Consider the following 26,118-nt stretch of genomic DNA (forward strand, 5'->3'; position numbering starts at 1 on the left):
TGCTTAGAATGCAGGTGTGTGCGATGGCCTTCACGTTTGTAATGCACATGCAAAAAAACGGCCTAAAACACACGAAATCGGCGGCTTCATTCCTTCCGATCCTCGCGTAAACACAACGCACATCCGTCTGTTTCCTTTGGCGATCGCACGTACTGAAGACTGTCAGGAAGAGTACAGCTGCATGTTACGTTAGACAAATAGCTTTGCAGGTGCTGAATAGCTCTTGCAATCATCACAATAAACCACACAAAAAACAAACGGCCGCTGAAGCCTAGGGGTCTAGGGCTTGCGCCCCGCTTCACTTCGAACCAGCGCCATGTTTGTGCGGGCGCCGCACGGATATGGCACGGAGGCAAAAGTTCACGACCGCCTCTCGTGACGTCACGTCGGCCATTACTGGCGGGCCGCTGGCTTGCGGTGCGGCGTGCGGCCATGGGCGGTTTGAGCGTAAATCGACCCTAACGTTTTCAGCGCCGCTGTGCGGAGCTCCCGGCCCTGCACTGCCCCTCGGGATCGGCCCACATATGTTTTTGCTGACGGACGCGGACATGAAAAAACTGCCGACCAACCAGAGGCTAACAGCTTCGCTGCAAAACACTTTCTCGTTTCCTCGTGTACAATCGACGACCTGACGAATTTAAAGAATATCCAAATTTTTTACGAAATACCGAAATTTCCATCGAAGAGGACAATATTTGACGTGGCATTTCAAACTGTCCAACATTCCCACTGTCTGCCACAGGTGTTTTCTGTGGCCGTTCTCACTTCAAAAAATATATATATGAATAAAATAAATAAACACGAGTTGTCCAAAAATAAACAAATATAAAAAACAAATATTGCACCATTTCTCGCCCTTGAACAGCGCATGCAGGTTATCTTGCCTTCCAGAGGAAACGGAAGCGAGCGAGGGAGCTCCGGTTGCGACAGCAGCGTCTGGCGCGTTTCCGTGCAACTCCCTCGGCCGAGAGGATCGCGACGCGAGGTTAAACGGCTTATCTCTTCCGCGAACCGCAACAACACTGCTCCGCAAGCCGACCGCACGTGAAACACATCAATAAGTCTCCCCTTTTCCTGCTGCGCTACACACAAACGTAAGAATTAGTAGCGTTGTGCAAAGAGTAATGAAATTTCACTTTGAATCGTGTGGGCGGTTACTGTGCAGAGACGAAAAAAAGAAACAGCGATACACAGAATACGGAAGGCTAATAGGGCGTCTTAAATAATGGTTGCCCCGATTGCAGTCGAGATTTTTTGCTCGCCTAACACAAATTTTGACACATTTGGAGAACAAATTTGCTTCACTATAAGCGATACCGTGTTATTTTTCGGTTTCGTTACGGCAGAATGCTACCCCGTTGAAATCACGCATGACCCACAAAATTTTATATTGATTTCTTTATATCCCTGCTCGTTATATTACGCTTATATATATATATATATATATATATATATATATATATATATATATATATATATATATATATATATATATATATATATATAAAATCCCACGGTCATGACACCAGAGGCGCAACGGGCTCGGGTAGCACGAATCCGTTATGTTAAGCGTGCTCAGAGCACACACCATTCGTGGGGTACATAAGCATTTTACTACCGATGAGTTTACCTACAGACGCAACACACACTCCACCGCAATCTTGCAACAGCACGAACTGATAAGCAGAAATACTCTTTGTACCAACGTGACTTTTTCTGAGACTTTGCTGTTGCCAATTTTCCCGAGTTCCTTCAAGATGTCTGAATTAGCCTGCTCGAAGCAATGCCCCCGTCCGATGTTCTTTTTCTATTTTTACAAGCACAATACTTTTAAGGGTATGGTAGGAGGTCGACGAGAACACTATTTATACGTAAAATTTGACGACAGGTTCTTGAAATCGAAGAACGAGCCCGAATTTATGAACTTTGTACGGAAAATTCGGCATATTTTTCAGGTCAGTGTATAAACACCGGGTGTTCCTACGAGCACTGCCAAGCACGTCTGAAGAGAGAGCACACAAAATTAAATTAAAAGAGAAAATTTGACAAACCGGAATATTCGGGAGCGGGGGACATCAGGAAAGAGGTTAAGTGTTCTCATTGTCTCACTCACTAAGTAATATAATTATAGTTAGCGCAGTTAGGAGGTTACTGGCAATGTAGAATGTGCAGTTGCTGACGGGGTGATCTCGAGATCGCGCAGAGTCCCTTCTCCTAGGCCCTGCACCACGAGAAAGTCGCGCACTCTTTCGCCGGGAAATGGGAACTGAAATCACCTCCCCCGGAATAACAAAGACGGTTCGCTCCGCGAGGCGCATGCCGAAATTTTTGCTTGGGGGCGCGTGTGGTAGCGACCCTCCTTTTCTTTTTTGTAAATAAAGTAAGAAATCCTTCGCGCTACCTTTTTATCGCTTACTTTTCGCGCGTGAATATCGCTTGTGATGAAGTGATAATCGCGCCCTTTGTGGCCATTTCGGTCAAAATCTAGAAGGCGGATGATATGTGATGGCCAATGTTCTGCAATGCCGACGAATTCCAGGAGTACACCACGAGGCGTAACCGCCACGTCGGAATAAGAAAGATGGTTCGCCCCGCGTGGAGACGTCAGAAGACGTCAACACCTGACGTTACGGTACACTTAGTTTGCTGCGCTCTTCAAGCGTTCAGTTTCAGTTTCACAGCAAACGGAAGAAAAAAATCAGTGGCCTTCCACTCTGTGAAGAAGGATGACCAGCGAAGCTGTGTATGTGGGCCCCTTAATGACGAACTGCACCTCCGCCGCGGGTCGGCCCGGCATTGCACTATCTCGGGGATAGGCCCACGTACGGGGAGTGCTTACCGCCTGCTTCACCTCCGCCGCGGGCCGACCCGGCGTTGCACTATCTCCGGAATCGGACCACGTATGGGGAGTGCTTACCGCCTGCTTCACCTCCGCTGTGGGTCGACCCGGCATTGCACTATATCGGGTATAGGCCCACGTACGGGGAGTTCGTTGTTTACGACACGAAAATTCCCTTGGACGATAGAGGTATACAGCTACGCAGTAAAAAGCGAGAAGCTTTCTCGTGGGGCCGGGCCGGCGACTTCACAAGGGCTAGTAAGTACAGCGGGGCGTTGCACTTGCGGAGGTGCAGGACGTTTACGCGCATGCGCGAGTAAAAGCGGGTGCGAGAGAGAAAATGTGGGCGGTTTTACCCCTTGAATATATGACTCTGGCTAGGCACTACGGAGGAGAAGTTTCTTAGCGCGTGTTGTTTGCGTTTGTCCCTAGGCCTGCAGGCATTGCGGAGTGGGGTTGAGTTTGTTTACGCTCAGACGCGGGCTGCTGGCGCAGCAAAACAGGTCACAACATCGCAGATGTATCCTTGGAAGCAGTAGAAACCGTGGAGGAGGCCGGTCCGCATATATTGAAGATCTAGAAGGCACACCGCTTTAGCAACCGCGGTTGAACGCGAGTGGCTGAAAGGGTCCCGGTGAAGCTCGACGCCCCTGTAACTGCTATGCCTCCTAACGCGTTTTACGCTAAGCTAACCTAACGTTAACCTAACCTAACGAGGCCGGAACAGAAAGACAATGCACACGACGTAACCGTTGTGAGAATACGCCGCGCCACCCTGACGGGCTTTAGGCTAACCTAGCATAACGTAACGTTAACCTAGCCTAACCCACGGAGCAAGAAACATTTAGGAGTGGAAACTCCACTGTTTGCGGCGATCAGAAAAGGTCACAAGCCCGCGGAGCCGTTATCGTGCTGGCGGCGCCTGGCGGCCTGGAAAGAAATTACCGCTGTTGAGAGCGCGCCGGAGCCGCCTGCTGCATTTTTTTTTTTCGCTGCGGCTTCTACGACGCGCCGCGTGGCGCCGCCACTGTATACGGCCCCGTCGGCGCCTACAAAAATTTTGACCTTATCTGGTCGCCCGCGCTGACGGGAGTTACACCTCCTAAATGTCTTACTTAGTGGCCTAACCTAACCCATCCTAAGCTAACGTTAACCTAACATTACTACATAACGTAGTCTAGACGCAATGACAATAACCCGCACGGCGTAAGCGTTGTGCCAACACGCCGCGCCACCCTAACGCCTTTCTACGCTAACCTAACGTAACCTAAGCTAACGTAAACCTAATCTGCTCCAACCTAACGTGGACGAGAAGCAAAGCCAATAATCCTCAGGGCTTGACATCAGGCCATCACGTTCAACCGTGGTTGCTAGGCGCTGTGCGTTTACTTCATTCAAAGGGCACCACTCAAAAATGCTCCTGAAAAGTGCAGGAGAGCAGGTCCAGCCCCTACTGCGGCTCCTTATTGCTCCCCCGGGGAAAATTAGCGTTTTCTTTGTCTTACTATTTTTTGAAGGTATAGTGCAGTAATGCGCGACAAAGTTATAATCCGACATGACTGACTCGGCACCAGCGCCGCACGCGCGAGAAAGTCTATCCGAAGCATCTTCGCATGCAGCGATCACCAAATGGGGCGTCAGTGCGCGCTCGTTCACCTGTTTCACCGCGCCGACAGCCAGCGTCCGAGCGTAAACAAACTCGAACCCACTCCGCAGTGCCGGCACGCCTAGGGACAAACTCATACAGCACGCGCTAAGAAACGTCTCCTCCGTAGTGCCTAGCCAGAGTCAGATATTGAATGTGCGAGGGCCCCCAGATTTTCTCTCTCGCACGCGCGCTTATTCGCACATGCATGCAAACGTCCCACGCCTTCGGAAGTGCTACTCCCCGCTGTACCTACTAGCAACTGTAAAAATGCTGCAGAGCCAGTAAGGGAAGGACTTGTTGCGTGATTTGGAAACTGATATGAGATACCTCGTCGGTAGCTAGAAACTTTGAATTGTCAGTACGTGGCCGCGTAAGTGCACTAATTTGATTATTTCCTGTATTTAACTAATTAGCGAAAATACTATAACTCATAACCTGTATCCATATGTCCCCAGTTTCCTACAATCGAATTTGTGAAAAAGATTAATCGTTTATCTTGGGTGGCTCATTTTTGGGAATTTTTAGCAGTCTCGATAAAAACACCCATATATTTCGGCATTCGATTCATATTCAACGGTTGTTTTCTAGATTATTCATACTCGGTTAGATTTGAAAATATAACTTTTACAACACCCCTAGTAAGTCTTTCAATTTGAAACAACCGCTTAAAGAAACTGCTTCAAGGCTTGAAAATGTGTCTTTAGAGAGAGAGAAAAAAATCTTCGCAGATGTATGCCAATTCGACGAACTCGCACAACAAGGACAGTGAAGCTGTATGAGTTATCACACGCTTACAATATTATTACGGGGATGTTGGGAGAATAAGAATGGGCTGGGGTGCGTTTGGCAGGCATTCTCAGATCATGAACAGCAGGTTGCCATTATCCCTCAAGAGAAAAGTATATAATAGCTGTGTCTTACCAGTACTCACCTACGGGGCAGAAACCTGGAGGCTTACGAAAAGGGTTCTACTCAAATTGAGGACGACGCAACGAGCTATGGAAAGAAGAATGATAGGTGTAACGTTAAGGGATAAGAAAAGAGCAGATTGGGTGAGGGAACAAACACGAGTTAATGACATCTTAGTTGAAATCAAGAAAAAGAAATGGGCATGGGCAGGACATGTAATGAGGAGGGAAGATAACCGATGGTCATTAAGGGTCACGGACTGGATCCCAAGGGAAGGGAAGCGTAGCAGGGGGCGGCAGAAAGTTAGGTGGGCGGATGAGATTAAGAAGTTTGCAGGCATGGCATGGCCACAATTAGTACATGACCGGGGTTGTTGGAGAAGTATGGGAGAGGCCTTTGCCCTGCAGTGGGCGTAACCAGGCTGATGATGATGATGATGTTGGGAGTATAGGAGATTATATTTACAATTGATATACAAAATGAGTCGGAGTAAAGATGGCTGACCACCAACAACCCGCAGCAGCCAGCGTCTCGCGATCTTCTTCTTCCTCTCTTCGTTCATCTTTCCGTAACAATATCAAACACGACTACTTGGGGGTGGTCGGGGCAGAAGTACGGACGCCACCTTCGCAGGTCTCCTGGGAAGGCCGGCGTTGATGGGTTGTATCCCTTTTATATTATCAGCCGGCGGGATCCGCGGCAGGCCCTTCGACGCGGAAACAAACGCCCATAAGACGCTGCGCGGAACCGGTCGCGCAGGAACACGAACAAAGGGGGTGTTTAGTACGCCGCCCAAGCTCAGACCTATTTCAGGAGAAAAGGCCCAGACACCATACCTGCAAAATGTTTGTCAGCTTGGGTCCTGCCTTGGCTGATCTCCAAAGGGTAGCCTTAAACGCGACGAGAGAAACAAAAAATCACGAACTCGTGGCTAAGATAAACATGCAAGGAAGTTCTCTATTCGAGTGAGATATGGGCAAGGTAACTTTCATTCTATATTTACGGATTAATTCGGTACGTTTAAAAGCAAATATTCGAGTAGCTTGCGTGCTGCTCGTTAATTTATGCACAATGATACACGGCAGGCCACCGCTCGCCTGCTTTAAAATAACTAAACAAAAGAAGGTAAATTTGATAGAAATGCGTTAAAGTTTTCGGTGAAGACGTGCCACCGGGCCTAAAGTGCATAGTGTGCCGGTATTCACGCATTCACAGGGCGTCACAAGTGCAGACGGCCAGCCAGCTCGTCAATCGCCTGGCGTTCGTTGCGGCGTGTAAATAGACACGTGCTTTCGAACCGCACTAACCCGCCCCAGTCGATGAAGGTCTAGGTATATACTGAGAACCGCCATCCCCTCAGCAAAAGAAGCACATTACCACACTTCTAGGACTACATCCCGGGGACTACACATGCTTCTTTGTTTAGGTTGAAGTTTTGCGTTGTACGGACTGCATGTGGTAAAATTTTTTAAGCTCATTGGTACGCGTAAGAAATACGTGAAAAAGAAAATGTAGCCTCCTACACTGCGCTTGCAACTTCTCTCACCGCGTTAAACAATGTCAATTAATATACTCGACTGCGTACTACTGGCAAAACCAATATAGCAATAAAAGGCGAGGGGGGTGGAGGCGAGGTATCCAAGTTTATTTGCCATGACGTTTTCTCGACATTTGCGCGACTCACAATCGGTGAAGAAGTGTGCGAAGGATCAGCGCCTCATAGCAAGGCAAACGGCTCAGAAAGGGAACAGAATATTTTTTTTGGAAACAGCCCACACTGGCGCTGACTCTCACCTGAATGAAAGATATTGCAACATAAGCGAAATAACTCTTTTTTTGTTGTTGTTGTTGTGATACCGCACATAATTTTAAATATCGCCTATGGCAGGTATCGTACTTCTAGTATTTATGCTGCAATGACTTGAAGCGCCGGACATTACTGGCACGGAAAATTCAAATGCGTAACGCACGAACATTTAGTAATTAACTTGTTTCATTGATTACATCATGGCACACGTCGCATTTAACGAATTGTAGCCGGTGAGTTTGCAGGGCATATGCACTGCGAATGAATTGCAAAGATCGCACGGATTTCGATATTATGCGTCGTGATGCTCGCGGTAAAAATGCATTACTATTATGCCACTAACCTCTTTTAAAAAACAGCCGTTTTAATACCAAAAAAGTAGCTGGAAGGCCCATGTATTTCGTTGCATAGTTTGGGAATGCATATCACGACAGTGGTGTCCGCTTGAAATTTGCTTTCAAGTGGATATGCTTTGCGAACTCGGTGGATGGAAGTCTCAAATTTTGATATACACCTTTACGCAATTAATTTAAAAAATGTAATTGCGAATTTTCATTAATTATTCGATTATGCATTTCAATTTATCGTAGGAGTAATGTCCGCCTCTTTGAGTAATCCATCTCAATGACACAATTACGCAATCTGTCACAGACAATTTTTAAACATTATGTGTGCAAAAAGAAACAAAAAAAGAAACGACATATGCACACCGAAAAAAAAAATGATTCGTACATCGATGTCTAGACGTCACTTCTATTAAACCGAAATTTACCCTTGTGCAAATATAGTCGGGGAAATGCGATACGCTTCTGGCTGCTGCATGTCCAAAACAGACGATCTGAATAGAATCAAGCGATGCGGCGTCGCCAGACGACGCTGAAACCCGCCTTGTTGTTCGACCGTCTGGGTTGGAACAAAGATGGGCTTCATTTCAAGCCTGTGGGCGCAACATGGGCGCTCCAAATTCTGCACGAGACCATCCTGTTGTGCTCGGCCAGGGGAGAACCGAGATGTAAACTTAGCGGCAGACGGCGTGCCGAGGTTAGAGGTTGCCCTGGATTGGAGCACCATCGAGGGGTGCGTGCGTGCGTGCGCGCGTGCGTAACACTAACACCTACATACTGCGCATATCTTTACATGGTGCGCACAGTTTATTTGCGGCAATAATAGCAGTTTCCTTTCTTTTTCTTTTTTTGTGGGGGGGGGGGGGGTGCACGCAGCAGTACCCAAGGGTCGCGTTCCACATATGCATGCTGCGCTATCGACGTGAAGTGAAGGAAGAAAATGGACATTCACGTGCGAAGCACGCGGTATGTTATGGAAACGCTGTATAGCGAGGGACTCCGTCGCGCGCGAGCTGTTGTGACTCTCGTTTCGCGCAGCGCACCATTTTGCGCGTCGTGCACAAGGACACATGACTACCGGTATAATTGGGTGCTACGCGAATACTGAGGCGGACAAGCGGATCGCAGAGCATGATCACGCACTGGAACACGGTAGAAAATTGCACAGTTTCGGTACCTGCGCACGTGACCGCACGACCGTGGGAAAAAGCAGACGAAGCGGAAGTACATGGCTCTTGCTTCGGTGCGAAGTAAAGCAAGAAACACGCAGGCATTGGCTTTGTGTGTTTTATGTATTCTCTAAACTTCAATTAGTCAATTCAAGCAACAGATCACGCAAATGACAGATGTTGCCTTCAATAATTCTCGAAGTCACGTGTCTTGAAGATTGACGTCACACAGCGGACACGAGTAAGTAGGCGCCGGGACGCGAGTATGTCAGCGTCCGGCTTGAAGCGCGGTCGCCGCGAGGGAAAGGGAAAACGGCGTTCGGATTGAAATTTCAGACCTTTCCGCGGCGCGTAGCGATGTAATACTTTGCAAACGCGATCGTAAGCGCGCATTGTATGCTCTGCGCCTGTCAGCTCAAAGTGGCCAGACCTGGTGAGGGGCCCTTTAACGTGCACCTAAATCCAGACACACGGCCATTTTTTGCATTTGGCCCCGAAAGAAATGCGGCCGCCGAGACCGGGATTTGCTCCCGCGACCTTGTGCACACGCACGGATGCGCAACACCACAACCACAAAGCAACCACGGTGGGTACGCCGGTTTTCACATAAGGACATAAGTGCATATCTATTTTGATTCGTTAAACATGAAAAGAAAGGTAAGCTTGGCCACGCCGGCTAGGCCAAAAAAAAAAATCACACGTATGGAATAGAATAAAAAGAATGGATAATGAATATACAAAGCACTGTCAAATGTTTATAACTAAATGACAAAAAAATAAAAAGAGCAAGCCCAGAGATCACAAACCAAATAAGCAAAAATGTTATTAGACTGCAAGCATGCACACTCGTAAGCACAATTGTTTAGAACGATCGAACGCCGTCCACCGTTAACGCCTTGCTCGAGATATCTTGCATCTGCGCATGCGCAGCGCCACTGGTGGCACTGCGTCACTCTTTTACGCCTTACCGGCTGCCCAGGCTCCAACAGCTGCAATCATCGGCGATCGCCGGTGAAGGCGACACGTTGTGCTTTCAGTGGAGCGCGCCCGACACGTGTTACCTGTGGCCCTTGCTCGGCGGCCACGCGGCGCCCAACGCCGGCGATCACAGCTGTTGAGGCCTAGGTAAGACTAACAAGACGAAGAGATTACTGTCGTTCCAGAAGTAAAGGGTAGGGGGGCCGCACGATCAGTGCTTAGACCCTTAGACGCCTGCTATCTAGAACCAAGCGTTATCGGTTGAAGGTGCCAGCTCTATGGTGCTAGTAGGGCCCAAAGAACGGCGTTCGAGCGCTGCAGACAAGCGTGCTGACTACAGGTAGTCGAAGACAGAGGAAATTGAAAATGCACGTTAACTGCCGCTGAAAAGGAATTTCTCAGTTCACTGTCAGCGAGGTAAACTCGTAGAGCCTCAACAGCCAATGCCAGTTTGCTGAAGCACGACGAGGGTCCACGCACTTGATCTGCACCGTGAGTTCAACTGGTACGTTCACGCAGCCTGCAGCAGCACGTCCGAATATCGTCAAGCTAAAAACCCCTTCTTTTGCGGCAACCAGTCCCGCAACAGCATTTGCATCTCGCATCGAATCTTATCGACCGTCAGTCGATCAGAAAAGGCTTCTGGCTTTATGATTTCAAAGCATTCCGGCAAAGGTAACGGGACCGTTCAATGCAGTCGACTCCACGCTGTCGACTTGTCGCTTCTATGAAGTACCTGTATGACTATCTGGATCGCATTGCGCCAGCGTGAACAATTACCGCATCTATTGCGAGCCACATTAGGCGCATTAGGACATTTATTTCGCACTGCACCGCTTCAACTTGGTGATACACCCGTCCGCCACAGAAAGACGGAACACGTAGCCGCTTGACTACGTGGCTGTTCGATTTGCAGACGTAACTATTGCAAAGGTAGAGGACTCATTTGATCTACATTTCCATATCAAAAAGCTTAGCATGAAAGTAAAGGATGACATTTAACCGAAAAGTAGAAGGGAAAAAAATTAAAAATTAAAAAATTAAGGAAAAGCACAAGTTGCCGCAGGAGGGAGCCCAACCCGTAACCTCCGCATTAGTGCTGCGGAGTTACCACTCCGGATTTGGAATGAATCCGGTATAATTCCACATTTTCGCTACTCCAGGGGAATGGGAATGGAATGGCTATAACGCTTGAAGGAATAGAATGGGAATGATGCGTCTTTTGCCCGGAATGGAATGGGAATGGAATTACGTATTTTTCCGAAAATGGTGCGCTTTTTCGTCTACACGATGTTTTTTCTCAAAATATGCCGAAGAAGCAACCAGCCCAAGTTCAAACAATAGTCAGTCAGAGCCTTGAATTTAACAATAAAGCAGTATCTTTTAAATGGCTTGGCTGATTACAAGCACGGTAAATTTATAAGCAACGCGCCTACTAAAATTCTCTCCTTATAGACTGAGTTGCTCCGAAGTTTGTCTCGATTCTTCGCGTAACCGCGGCTCCATGCCTTTGGCATCCGTCGTGAGGAACTACGGCTAAAACCCCTCAATTTTACAAAAGTAGCGCCATTCTTAGATCTTTCCTCCACCCCGCTCACCCTGGCGCGTCCTCCTCCACCTCCCCTGTCGCCCCAGCCTCCTCCGCTCCCCCATTGGCCAATCTGTGTCACGTGGAAGCTGGCGCCGCGCTTTTGTATATATTTGTCATTCCAGCGTGGAGCAGGCGCCGCGCTTTTGTATATTTTTTTCTTTCCAGCGCGCGCCGACCTCCATTGTTGGGCCTGGGCGACGAAAGTACGGCAGGCGCACTGACGGGGTGCGTTAGCGTAATAGAATGTGCAGGGCCGAGAACTTAATTGCGATGCCATGCTGCTGCGCCTTCGGTTGCCGCAACAGACACAGCGAGGGCAAAAAGCTGTTTGCTTAGCCGTCCAGCGGGCGCAACGCAAAAAGAAGTGTGGATTCGCAGGATCGGGCGGTCTGACTTCGAGGAAGTGGCAAAGAACGCACGGCTTAGTGAAGTAAGGGCCACGGCTACTCACAACCTCTTATTTTGAGCCTAGTTCACGCCTTCCGCCTCGAAAAAGTGTGTGTTCATGCTCTGCGTGGTTTTTAGCGCGTTGTCTGACTTTTTTTTTTTTTCGAATGTGCTCTCTGTTTCATGTAGTTTCGTCTTGCGGTGAAATGCACGCATCTGCAGCTGGCCTGTGACATAAAAGCGACTTTATTCAGGGTGTGTTTTGAGCTCCACCAGAAGTTAGCACATTCTCGACGCTTTTGCAAGGCTCACTATGACTTACGATGCAGTCTTTTAGCTTCGAATGTACGCCCGCATGTATTGATTTGGTTTGCGGTGATTAACGTTTTTAACGTTCCGAAGCGACTAAAGCTAGGATGGAGGTCGTAGTGGATGGCTCCGGATAACTTTATCTAGCTCGCCTGGTGATGTTTAACGTGCACTTTGATCGTAGAGTCGTACGTGGGCCGGTAAATTCCTCGTTGGCGTTTCATAACACTCGCGCGCTAGCGCTGCTTCAGAAGTTGGCGCCTCGGCGCGATTGTATTTCTTCAATAAATTTTATTTACTAGTTGTAACAACTTGTCATTATTTCGTATTATTGACGGCGCCTCCAGGGCACCAAAGCGGCAACGGGAACACCAAAGCTAGAACCAGGGCTGGATGGGGCTCGCCGAAGCCTGTGCATGCCAAGGGGGTATAAGATCGCGGACAGCCAATTTTGTATGCGAACACTCCCTGCGACGCCTGCATTAGTGTAATGTTACGTGCTCTTCAGAGGCCTCCGTTAGCCATTACATGTGCACTCCTGGAGCAGTACTTGTAAAAAAAAAAACAATATATCGTCACGATTACCAAAGCACCCCGCAATGAAAAAAACGGCCCTGTTGCCAGGCATTGCTGACCGCACACAGCCGGAATCTCTCACGCGCCGACCGAACAAAAGTGTCCTGCAGGTACGTGAATGAACCTACGAAACCACGTACACATACTTTAATAATAATAATATTTGGGGTTTTACGTGCCAAAACCACTTTCTGATTATGAGGCACGCCGTAGTGGAGGACTCCGGAAATTTTGACCACCTGGAGTTCTTTAACGTACACCTAAATCTAAGCACACGGGTGTTTTCGCATTTCGCCCCCATCGAAATGCGGCCGCCGTGGCCGGGATTCGATCCCGCGACCTCGTGCTCAGCAGCCCAACACCATAGCCACTGAGCAACCACGGCGGGTTACACATACTTTCACGCTGTCAACACCTGAAACTTTGGTAATTGCGCGCGTGTTTGAGTACACCGTGTGCTTGCGTCGTGTTTCAGCAACACGAACTCTCAACGTCGCGCGCTTTACGCCTTAAATACGCCTTCAATAATGGTCATTTTCTCTATTTCTTCCGCAATTCCAACTCGAAATTCTAAAGGCCAGTTACCGACTGACGAAGAAAGATCTCGATTGAAAAAACTGCTCCGCAGGGCTCGAACGAACTTTTCTGCGGATTTCCTCCCGTAGCGTATTAGCCGTCGTCTGCTACGACAGGCCCACCACCGGTGGCGCCACCGTCGAGGCCGCGCCGAGCGGAGGAGGAGGGAAGCGAATGGCGCTACTTTGGGAGATTGAGGGGCTTTAACTACGGCAAGACATGCTCGCCTCCCCCCCTTACGCCTTGTGATATATACCTCGGCGGCGCCTGCTGTCTCCCCGCCTTTCGCTTCTTTGTTTTTGCTTGTCAACGCACATTCGAAAAAGCGCTTCTTTAAGTTGTGATGCGTATTGGCGCTGGCGCGATGCTTGTGTTCACTGCAAGCTTTCGGACACACCAGCGTGCTGTCTCACTTCATATTAACCGCCACCCCTCCAACCCTTTTGCAATACTGTACCCCTTGTCTACATACACGGACGCCTTTAAGCTGTTTCACATGGCGCGATTGGGGCGAAAGAAATCGTTCTGCCATGCACGTCGCAGAGCTATTTCCGCTGACAGCTTTCACATGCGTTTGCGGCAGCGCGATATCCGTCGCAGCGATGCGCAAGGTTGCCGCCTGCTCACAAAGTATCCCTGCCTGCGTTAAATAAGAAAACATGGAAACTAGTCGAATATTCGAATTCTCCTATTTTTATTCGGTCATAGAACAGGTACATCATTTTTAACGTCCAAAGCGTTGCGACTTTACGGCAGCTTGCAGATAGGGTGAGTGACGCGCTGCACAACAGCGCAACTACGATCGTGCGGCTTGTGCGGCGTCGGTGGGGTGTGTCCGTTTAGTACACTCCAGTTTCGTTGTTACTACGGGAGCCACAGCTCAGCGTCGGCAGTCATGATGACGATAACGACGTTACGCAGACGCGGTGACGCAAACGGGCCCCATGAAATGGTGAGGTCGAAATCGTGATGCAGACGCGGTGTTTCTTAGTCATCCCAAATATGATGTTCTTACTCTAATCATTGTAGATTCTTCTGGCATAGCCACCGACACGGTTCATCCGCAATTCAGTGACTTCGAGCTGTGCATTCTTGACTTTTTTTTTACTTGAAATCAACATCCTGCTTGAACACCCCCAAGAGTTTTCAACCGCAAGCTCCTCAACATATGCCCCACCATCGACACCTCTTTAAAGGTTAATAGTTTGATAGTGCTCACGGACCAGGAGCCTCTCGTGTGCATGCGTCAAACCAATTCCTCGAAGTGCGTCGCTCGGGAGCGTAGCGAGTTGCACTGCGTGTCCGAGTTTTCTGGACATATGGTAAATTAGGGTGGCAATAATGCTGTTGCGCGCACACTCCATGACAGGTACCCTAAGCTCCCCTACCCAATCTCCAGATTGGCAGAGCCTCTCAGGCTACGGCTGTTCGAGGAGTTTCACTACTGATGGCGGGTGGAAGTTTCAATCCTGCCAATTTATGGCCAGCGCACATCTCACTACCATTCACTGCCGAACCACGGGTCACCACCCATGTGCCAAAGGAATAAGAAGGGATACTTCTATCACGACTCTTGCGATTGATGCGGTGCGCGATCTTCTCAACGATGTAACTTGTATAACGAAGGATTCATTCTGTTCCAGTTCTATTGCGAGTGGTGCGGTGCGCGGCCTTTCCAACGAAATCACCTGTATAACAAAGCATTAATTCTGTCCCAGTTCTGTTACGAGTGGTTCGGTGTGCGACCATTCCAACGAAGTGGCCGGTATAACGAAGGAATGCTTCTGTCCCGGTTCCATTGCGAATGGTTCGGTCCGCGACCTTTCCACGGAAGTGACCTGTTTAACAAAGGAATACTTCTGTCCCGGTTTTATTGCGAGTGGTGCGATGCGCGACCTTTACAACGAAATCACCTGTATAACGGAGGAATACTTCTGTCCCGGTTCTATCTCGAGCGTTTCCGTGCGCGACCTTTCCAACGAAGTGACCTGTATAACGAAGGAATACTTCTGCCCCAGTTCTGTTGCGAGCGGTGCGGTGCGCGACCTTTACTGCGATATCACCTGTATAACAAAGGAACACTTCTGTCCCGGTTCTATTGCGAGTGGAGCGGAGCGCGACCTATCGCTTGCCCGTTTGCTCTCTAATCCACGCGGCTCTTTTCCGCAAGAAGTTGGCGTGATGAAATTAGGAAATGTACAGACATCACATGCACGTACAGATACAGATGCAACACTGTCAGTGCCTGTCATTCGTCATTATGCGTGTGTTTGGGGATCCTTTCACTAGGCCAACTGGAGTCCGTGTGTATGTGCCATTAAGTACTTGCTGCTCTTCATTGATCCGATGACCTCACCTAGTTTTCTGAAAAACCTGCGCCATCACTGCGGTAGAAGTTTACATTATTTGTGCCTTTTACTCGTTTTTAAAAAACGGTGCTTCGCTTTAACATAAACAATCGCGCCTATAAAGTACAACCTATTAAATCGCTCTAGTTTTCATGAATGATTGCATTGACCTTGCATCATTATCAGCGCATGAAAACGCTTCGTTCTGCATGATTTCCTGTGAGGATTACGCTCGTTCACGTTGCGTTTTTTTAAACGTTATATACCAGCGTCACAAACGTCGCCGACACCCTCGAATAACACTTATTGCCAGATACGAATAGTATCGACAAATACATTTTCTTTATTGCCTAATGCACCGTACCGTCGAGCTTACTTATTGATCACATTACCCTGCCTTGCTTCCCACTTCGGCCATCATACCAACGCAAATCATATGAGATAGTTGAAACCCTGCACTTACACCCTTCGGGGTAGCGCAGTGGCTTGGGGGTTGCGCGACTGTGAAGCAGTGGGACGGGTTCGAAGCCCGGCCCGGAAGGTCGCGAACAAATGGAGGAAGTAAGCGAAAACCCTCTTGTAAACACCCTGCAGACCTCCACTGCAGGGCTGTTTGAAGGATAAGGTTGGGTCGGGATGTTTTTTTTTTTTTTTATTCCTAGCTTTTCTTTCCCTCCTCTACGCACTTTCCGAATGCAGCTGTATCTGCCTCAACGCTACAACTTGGACTACTGTGCATGCACACGAAAAGACAACTTGGGTGAATGGGTATTTAGATTTAGGCACGTGCAGTAGGGTAAGCTGGCGGGCAAGGAAGTTGTGCCAATCATCGTGTACAATTGAGGGAACCAATTGCGTTCACAGCCTTCGGCAATCCACACTGCTTTTTGCGGAGGGAACGCTTGGAATTCCCGGCAGCGCCACTAGATAGCGCAGTGCGTATGGAAAGATGCGCGAGTTGGGAGCGCCGTGCTCGCATGGCGCGTTTCACTCCGTTCGCACTCACCTGCACAGCCTTGCATTTCGGAGGCCACGGGAGGCTACGCGGCGGCGGCGGTAGAGGGCGCCAGGTGTTCTTCGGGAAGCGCGCAAGGGGAATGCCGCTGCGCTACTCGCCTGATGCATAACCCGGCTTCGCCGCCGCAATTGCTTCTGTCGCTATGCTTAGACACATCAGCGTCGGCAGTCATGATGACGGTAACGACGTTACGCAGACGCGGTGACGCAAACGGGCCCCATGAAATGGCGAGGTCGAAATCGTGATGCAGACTCGGTGTTTCTTAGTCATCCCAAATATGATGTTCTTACTCTAATCATTGTGGATTCTTATGGCATAGCCACCGAAACGGTTCATCCACAATTCAGTGACTTCAAACTGTGCATTCCGGACTTTTTTTTACTTGAAATCAACATCCTGCTTGAACTCCCCAAAGAGTTTTCAACCGCAAGCTTCTCAACATATGCCCCACCATCGACACCTCTTTAAAGGTTAATACTTTGATAGTGCTCACGCACCCGGAGCCTCTCGTGTACATGCGTCAAACCAATTCCTCGAAGCGCGTCGCTCGGGAGCCTAGCGAGTTGCCCTGCGTATCCGAATTTTCTGGACATAGGGTAAATTAGGGTGGCAATAATGCTGTTGTGCGCACACTCCATGACAGGTACCCTAAGCTCCCCTACCCAATTTCCAGATTGGCAGAGCATCTCGGGCTACGGCTGTTCGAGGAGTTCCACTACTGATCACGGGTGGAAGTTTCAACCCCGTCAATTTGTGTCTTCTCATCTTCACCGTACCATTGACTGCCGAACCACGGGCCACCACCCATGTGCTAAAGGAATAAGAAGGAATACTTCTATCACGATTCTACTGCGAGTGATGCGGTGCGCGATCTTCTCAACGATGTAACTTGTATAACGAAGGATTCATTCTGTCCCAGTTCTATTGCGAGTGGTGCGGTGCGCGGCCTTTACAACGAAGTGACCTGTACAACGAAGGAATAATTCTGTCCCGGTTCTATTACGAGTTGTGCGATTTCGGAGGCCACAAGGACGTGGTTGTGTTATAAGCGTTCGACTGTGTCTGTTGCAATAACACGTACAGGTCAAATTATGCTGGTGACAATGGGCATGTGGCGAGTCGTTGATACCTGTATTGCACCCCTACCTTTCTCGCGTAGGGTAGGCTGGAATGAACTTGATATGCATTGCGGAAGACAATATCGGCAACGAACATCGCTTGAACGTACACTACCCGGGTTGCCTTCTGGGCTGTTCATGAACGCGAACAGTTCTGTTTGCCAAATTACTCCAATGAAGTTGTCCGTACACATAGTCACACATAGTGAGTAATAGTACACATAGTCAGTAACAACAGTATAATCAGGCTAGAAATAAGGCAGCACCGTTATTCCTCCCCAACCAGCGCTACCACAAACAAATATCTATTTGCCGATAACAAAAACACAGGTAAAGAAACAAAAGTCACACACACACAATAAAAAGTCACAAGAAGTAATCAAGAAATTTATGCGTTAATTTACATAACATTGTATCGGACAACAGTATAATGATGTATTTGCTGATAACATTTTGGTAACAACTTTGACATTTCTGAAAACATTTCATCGCACAGTGCCGCCTATACTGATTTCCGGCTGTATTATGTTCGTATTTAAATAAACAGCTTCTTTATTCAATAACATTCGGCTTATTAGTACCATAGCTAGGCGCACCCAGTAGCCTATAACTGTACACGTCAAGCTAGGCTAAAGGCGAGTCTTTCTTAAAGGCCCCCTCACCAGGTCTGGCCATATTAAGTTGACATGCACAGAGCATATGAAGCGCGATAACTATCCTGTCTGCAAAGTATTACAGAGCTACTCGCCGCGGAAAGGTACGAAATTTCAAACCGAACGCCGTTTTCTCCTCTCCTCGCGGGAGCCGCGCTCCAAGCCAGGGAATGACGCACACGTGCTAGTGGCCTACGTACAAGTGTTTGTGCTGTGACGTCGCTGTGGTGACACGTGACTAAAAGAATTATTCAAGGTAACAGCTGCTATTTGTGCAATATGTTGCTTGAGTAGACGAATTAAAGCTCAGCAAAATTATACCACACACAAACCGATTTTCTGCGTGTGTTTTATTTCGCACCGCAGCAAGAGAGATGTAACTTCCGTTTCGTCTGCATGTTCCCACGTCGTGCAGTCGCGCGCAGACACCGAAACTATGTCATTTTCTACCGCGTTCCACTGCGGGTCATGCTCTGTGATCCGCTTGTCTGCCTCGCTATTCGTGTAGTACAGACTTATACAGCTAATCAGATGTCCTCGTGCACAGCGCACAAAATCGTGCGCTGCGCGAAACGAGACAACAGCTCGCGCACAGCAAAAAAAGAAAAAAAAAAGCGAGGATAAAAAAGGAATAAAGGCGGGGCCCATGACCTATGCGCCACGCGATCTTCGAGGTCCGATATGGGACAACACAGGTAAGGAATTTCCCATGGAAAGGCCAGACGGGGCGAGTGGAGAGAGTGTCTCGCTTGAAGGCGCTCGCCTCCTGAAATGGTGGGTTCGCGGCAGCCAATTATTTCTATCACGGCTTTTAATGAGCCGATCTGAAACATTTTGCGGCAGAACGTTCGCTAGAGGACCCGCAACAACCTCCAGCGTATAATCAAATTTTGCTATGGCGCTTGGTGAAAGGCTCTTTAAAGGAACCGAAGAGCAAATTGTCGTAGTGCCCGTTTGTTTCTATTTATTTATTTATTTCATCTGTCTTCTAGTGCAATGGAAATCGTACCGGTCATAGCGTCCAATCCTGTACGGTAGTAACGTGGAAAAGGCTGTGGAATATTCAATTTTCGATATCTGCAGTAGCGATCGTGATCATTAAATGGCACGCTCCAAAAAGCGCGACAGAGCTTACACGCCGGTTTTGGTGGCAAGCGGTAGGATGTGCCAGTGTAGTGCTGTACACGTAGGTCTGGCACTCATTTACCACACAATTATTAGCCAATGGCATTTTCTATCGCACAGGGGGACCACAGAGCTCGAGCTGCTAACTCGAAAACTCGTGCGCCTAACCAAAAAAATTAAAAAAAAATAAAGCCCTCACGTGCGCGCCACCATGCAAAGAGGGACGCCGCGGCTCTGCCGTTCCACTCGTTGCCGAGAAGACAACTCTGCTCGTGTAGCGTGAACGTTTTTTACACTTAGTGATGCGCATAGAGTGAAGCACGCACGCGCATGTAATATAAGGACTTCGATTGTAAACATTCAGTGTGATGCATTTAGTATCAAAAAAAAAAAAAAAAGAAGACGTTCTGGGGTTTCACGTGCCCAAACCACGATCTGATTATGAGGAACGCAGTTGTGGGGGACTCTAGCAAATTTGAACACCTGGGGTTCCTTAACGCGCACCTAAATCTAAGTACACGGGCGTTTCGCGCATTTTGCCCCCCATCCAAATGCGGCCGCCGTGGCCGGTATCTGATTCCGCGACCTCTTGCTTAGCAGCCCAACACCATAGCCACTAAGCAACCGCGGCGGGTATATTTAATAACAGGCGACTTCGATAATGTGATTGCATCCAGCTTAGTACTGAGGTTCCACCACCGGTTCGTGTCCTATGCCGTTATGAGCGACTTAGCGTGCCAATTTGAAATCACAATTCCTCCACTCGAATCGCGAACAGCGTGCTCGACTCTATCGCTTTATAAATTATGGTCTTTTTCATTTTCACCATTTCACGATACGTTCTAGGAGGTTTTCGGTCCCTTTAAACACGTCTTGTTAATTTTTTTTTCTCAGTTTTAATTCCCCGCCCAATGCGTTTCTCGACACGGGAACCGGCCAAGGTACTGCGCCCTTGTGACAGCGAGCTACGGCTGCAATCCCAGCACGGCTGCTCCGTGAAGGTGAAGCGCACGCTTACCGAACACCAGATTCAACGCATAGCCTGACTACGCGAGACCAAGCGCTCCCAACAGAGAGCCAACGCTCATTTATAACTGCCGCAAGACGGGGGGAAAGGGGGGGGGGGTGGAGCGGCCGCCGGGAACCTCGGCCACGAGACGCGACCGAGCGAGGCAGGAATCCAGCAGCATCGCAATTTATAACTACTAGTTTTTTTGTATTTTGCCGGATTTGAATTCACCGGTCTATTATTGCGTGGCAAGACGCTCGTAGCCACACCGACAGGACTTAGAGCGCCCTCCTCGTGCTATCGCGATCTGCGCGTCATCAAAAACGACGCGGGAGAAGCGTCAGCTAAATGAATAAGTGAAATTTGCCCTAATCGGCATAGTTAATTACGGCGTCCTAGGCGCTAAACGAAAGAACATAAAGAGAAACGCCGCTCGCTGCTCTCTCGTGTCCTCGATTAGCGTCTAGGACACCCAAGTCACTCGAAATAATTAGCTTTCTATTTCTTCGGTCAATGGGGCACGGCCCCATGCCAAGCGTACATTTCGCATCACCTCGTACGCGCGGAGAAGCCTGAACGTCAGCTCCTGCCCAGCGCGTGCCCCTAATTGAAATCGTTCTTTTTCGCTAAAAAAAGGCACTCCAGCCGTCCGAACACACACCGCCGATATGCTACACCCAAGCGCGCGGGCAAAGCCAAGGAAGGCGTCTGCATCGTTCGCCGCGCGTTCACAGGCGCCACGGCGAGGAAGCAGAGGCGCCTGCCCCACCCTCTCCCAATCGCGTACGGCGCCCCAGCATCCACGCGTCGGCCGGGCGCGCATGCGGCACCGGGACGCGCCGGCGACGCCAGTGGTCGCCGCACGGTCCACGACGCAGACTGCGACTTCCCGGCGCCGCAAGGATCGCGCGGCAGCGAGAACCGCCTGGCCTCTCGCCCCGTCCTTCTACATGCAGCTAACTACTCCCGCCGGTCTCCTGTGTTTCCGGATTTAAGAAAGAAAACAAAAAACTGTAGTGAGGGTGGGGGTTGAGAAAACGATGCAGTGTTGTGCCGCTTCGTCTCGCTGGTGAATCGCTCTTGCCGCTATTTTTTTTTTTTTTGCGATTTCGCGTATTTTCTTAACTACGTAAGGCACGGCAAGATGTACAGACAAGACTGAAGCGGCTGAAGACATCGCCGAAACACTTCTGCCCGTCACTAGACAAAACTTTCGTTTACCTAAGGCAAAAAAAAAAAAATGATTTAACATCGTAAACACACATTTGTAGCATTTCGAACGTATTCGACGGCGCTCGAATAAGGACGCCAATAAAAAAAAATATATGTTGGAAACTAAGCCAAGCTAAGCTTCTGCGCAGCGGTTCACTAAATGGTACACACAAAAAATGCGACGCGTACAGCTCTATATTTCCACTTGATGCAACGTGTAACGTCAGTCGACGTTACGGCACATCACAGGTCCCAACTTTATTAGTGTTCTGCAATGTTTACGTTCTGCAATGCGCCGTTCGCGAGCTGTGCACCCTGTACCCTTTGTGTTGGACACTGGCGCATGTCCATTCGGGAGGATCGGTCAGCAAAGGACACATACGCAGTGGTACATAGAAGTACCCCGAGAATGGGGGTACGCAAAAATATATGGAATTTCACAGGTACCGTTGCATATCAAGCGCGACGTATTAAGAGCTGCGTATGCATTAGAGATAGTTATGAGGCGACGTGATATGTACACGGTTTCTGCAGTGATTTACTGTTCGATCATTACAACAGAGGTGCGCTCGCTGGCACAACTTTGGAGGTCAACATACAGTGCTTGTATGCGGTGCGTCGAGCTTGTATCCGTCCGTCGAGAGAGAGCGACGGACACGCTAAGCCACACGACGAGCTAGAAGAAACCTTCACTACATTTCAAAAAACTACTACGCGTATACGTGCGCCCATGGTGCGAGCGAACATTTGTGCAAGTGAGGTTAGTCATGCGGATAGGGGCGCTGCTTAACCGTCGCCTCAACCACACCGACACTGCAACTGCGCGAAGGTCATGTCGTTTTGCGCATGAGATCATGCAGACCCGATATTTCCCGACAAATCCATAGACCGAAACTATTTTAGTCCGGTCATCCAAGCTCGGCGAAGGGTGATAAGTCGGGCGTAAAAATGCCTTACTTATATAGCGACGCGACATTGGAGAACGCACGATAACGTTACAACGCCAGCTAAGCAAAAACTGCACAAAACAGCTCGATGCAGTTGCGACTCCGCTTGCAACTCCAACAGACGTGACTGCGCCGGCGGTCATGGCATGCGGTGTACTTCACACACCATCGGCGTCAGCGACACACTACCTACCGCCTTTGACCTCCCTGACCTTTGTTGCATATTCTTTATTCCTTGCAGGGAACACACAGCCACTTACTTGGGAAGATCGTCCCGCCTATGTCGGGCGATAGGCGCACATATTACGTTTTTTTTTTTTCTGCTTAACTGAAAACAATCTGCGACATTTTTTTTTCTTTTCTCCTTGCTAGCTGACTACTTTCTGCTCGCACAATAACAATATACAACATACACAACACACCTCTATTGCTTCTTCGATGACAATTTCTGATAGTTAGCTCTTATTTTTTTCCCTCTATCGCAGACATAAGTTCGCCTAAACAAGTGCGACCTTATAGTTCCATCCGGTTACAACACTAAATTTCTGCGGCTGCAACAGTTGCGAACAGTTGCGCAAAGGTCAACTGCCGCAGAGCAAAGGTGAATGCACACGAACGTCACGTGATTGGTTGTCAACACCGCCGCAGCGGCGAATACTTCACCCAATACAGCCATGACAGCGCGCAGCTGTAAAGTTAAATGCGTTGCTATATGCGCAAAATGTTTATGCGATGAAGGCAACTGGCATGCCGACTTACATGCATTTCCATACGGCATGAATAAGCATCGAAGCAGCGGGTAGACGACGAGATAACGCGCGCCCCCGCACCCGATCGCAAAAACTTTCTGTACACGAGACGCAAGTAGCAACAAAATTGCCATCGTACGCAATGCACCCACTCCCGAATCGAAAGCCGCAATGGATACTTGTTGGTACGACAGCCACATTGTTTACCGAAATTCAAGGCTTAGTGACGAAGTAACCCGTAAGCGGAGCTTTTTCTTTTCTTTCTACCCAATTCTTGATCCGGAAACGTTCGCCTGTGGGCTGTGCACGCCTACACAAGCACACAAAGCAAATACAGAGACGCTCACAAGCGCAAAGACGTTGCCGCATAGGAGCTCCCATTCAGCTTTCAAAGTTAATTATGGCTAACTGCTTCGCCGAGGACTCATAAGCCTCTCTGTATTATAAAGATTAGAATGAACATAAATCAACATCGACGTTATTGAATGCGGCCACTGACCGCGCCGCATTTAATAACATTTCTCCTAAGCGTTCGTGCCAAGTTGCTGGCCCGCCGCCGGATACAAATGCCCAAGCACAAATGGGAAGCAAACGAACTGCCAATGAAACATCCGCTTCTGTGCCCTTCTTTTTTACTCAGCCGAATGAGTTTCCAAAGAACATCCGACCCACTCGCCACAGTTAGGAGACCGGCAAGTCAAACTCGTTAGCCCCTGCGTTATCTCTTCCAACCTACATGTTTTTCCCTTTCCCCTAATCCTGGAACTGTTCTGATACACAATGCCCCGTCATCTCTGAAGCGGCAAGACCAGCGCCGGAGTGCACGATCGCGACGTGCGGCCGTCGTCTCCGTTCGTGCACGTTCAAGAACTCTTTTGGAAGCCTGCTGGGGGCAACTCGAGGCAAACCCAGCCGGCCGAGTATGAGTTAATATATACCCGAACCCTTGAAGTGCAAGGAACGTCGGCGTCGCTTTTTCAAGGCAAAAACCACCCGGACAGACAGCACGCGTTTTTCTTTGCTTAGCGAGAGGTGTCATGCACTACGTCTACAACGGCCGTCGGGTATTTATAGTTTTCTTCGCGCAACATTCGAAAAGCACAAAGACCGAAATCCTATGACGGCACTAAATCACGCGGCTTGCACGCAGTTCCGATGCTAAGTAAATGACACGCGCAAAAAAAAAGAACGAAGCGTTCCATTTTGCGAATTTATAATTCCTTTAACGAGGCTCTAAAGATAGACCCAGGCCCGTGAATACCGAACTTTACGAATTAAGTCCACTACTAAAGTACACATCAACGAACTACACCGAGCCTAATTTTACCATGACTTATTTGGCTTATAGAAAACAAAGGAAACGCATCTGTAAAAGTTAGCTCGCTTTCACCAGTAGTGCAACGACGTGCGCAAAAACATACGAACACTCAATACAAGTAAAAGGAAACAGTTCACAGGTACTCACCGCGGTTAATGCGAGAATTGCCGCTTGATTATTGAACACTCCGGTGTAAAAGCCAACGGCACTACCAACACTCGTCGCCGCAACAAATACGCAGTCCCGATCACCGCGCGCGAGGAAGCTGGAAATCTGCCTCTACCTTAAAAACTCTCAGGCGCAAAATCTTGCACACCCACAACCAGATCAAACTCCACCGAAACTGCAAATTGACACTCGACAGGCGCGAATGAGCTCGTCTGGTAGCGCGCGCGCTAAGAGAGAGAGAGAAAGGAAAAAAAGAGAGATAAGACAAGACAGGCAAAGAGGAAGTTGCGATGCGCGCGCCCTCTGCAGCCTACAAAGGCAATCAAAGTACCGATATCGAAGGCCCTGGTTGCATCGTGGCCTCCGAGGTTGCGCACGGAGTTTTTCTCGATCTGGACACGCCGCCGGATGAGAGCAACGTTGGCCGGAGCCCGCGAAAGCGCCCACGTGTCGCGAGCGCGCGCCACACACAGGTTAACCGTCGTTGACGGCAGCGCGCGATCAACGCGGTCGTGTTTGGGTTGCAACGTAGGAGCAAAAGGGAACCGGCCGACGAAAGTTGGATGGCGATAAGGGAAACCGTGATATCTGCAATGTCGATCTGGTGGCATTAGGTCGATGCAAGCCCTGACTTCGTGTGGCACGCTCGAGTGGAAGGAGATTATAACGCACCACGTTTCCACGCAAATTATCGAAGCACACTACAACTTAATTGATTTGATGAACGCATTTGATAAAGAATCGCACAAAAAGCTTTTGTTTAAAATAACCTCCTTGATAACGTTAAAATAACCGTTTGGGTCGCCGCCTAGTTACGAAATATGCAACAGTTCCTTCAGGCGAGCGCTCGACTACCTCTCCTGTTCCGTTCGGTGCGCGCCGGAAGGCTCAATGCTGGGTTCCGCGAATGTATTTTTAATTCATGGCATCAAAATGCCACTTGATGTTTCCTCTTCATTTGATGTGTGGCTATTTGCCGATGGCTGTTTTCTCTTTTGCCGCGTTAAAAGCGTTTCAGACCAAGTCAGCCCTTAACAACTCTGGAAGGGAGGTGTGATTAATAAAACAGTGTGCGTGACCATTACTAATGGAAAAAGAAGCTCCTTTGATTTGCAACTGTTCTTCAATTAACGTTGCAATTAGGCGCACTACTGAAGTACCTTGGAGTAAGAATTACTATCAATTTGAAGTCAACCATACGCATTTAAAACGTATGCAGATACGCTCAGAGAAAGCTGGGTCTCCTTCGGACGCAAAAGGCACCACACCTGATGCTCAACTTCTGGCGTGTGAAACAACTGTACGACCGATTCTGCAGTA

The 26,118-nt window shown here is 48.8% G+C and overlaps 1 protein-coding gene across 1 annotated transcript in view; it reads right to left on the reverse strand.

The window, feature by feature from the left end:
- Positions 1-24,961, reverse strand: part of LOC142573046 (uncharacterized) — a 193,634-nt gene extending 168,673 nt beyond the window's left edge. Inside the window, exon 1 of the mRNA XM_075682547.1 lies at positions 24,778-24,961. The gene's annotated coding sequence lies outside the window, so the exon portion shown is untranslated. The remainder of the gene's footprint in view (positions 1-24,777) is intronic.
- Between the last annotated feature and the right edge of the window lie 1,157 nt (positions 24,962-26,118).

Source organism: Dermacentor variabilis, chromosome 2 (assembly GCF_050947875.1).
Source record: "Dermacentor variabilis isolate Ectoservices chromosome 2, ASM5094787v1, whole genome shotgun sequence".
In the NCBI taxonomy this organism is placed as follows: domain Eukaryota; kingdom Metazoa; phylum Arthropoda; class Arachnida; order Ixodida; family Ixodidae; genus Dermacentor; species Dermacentor variabilis.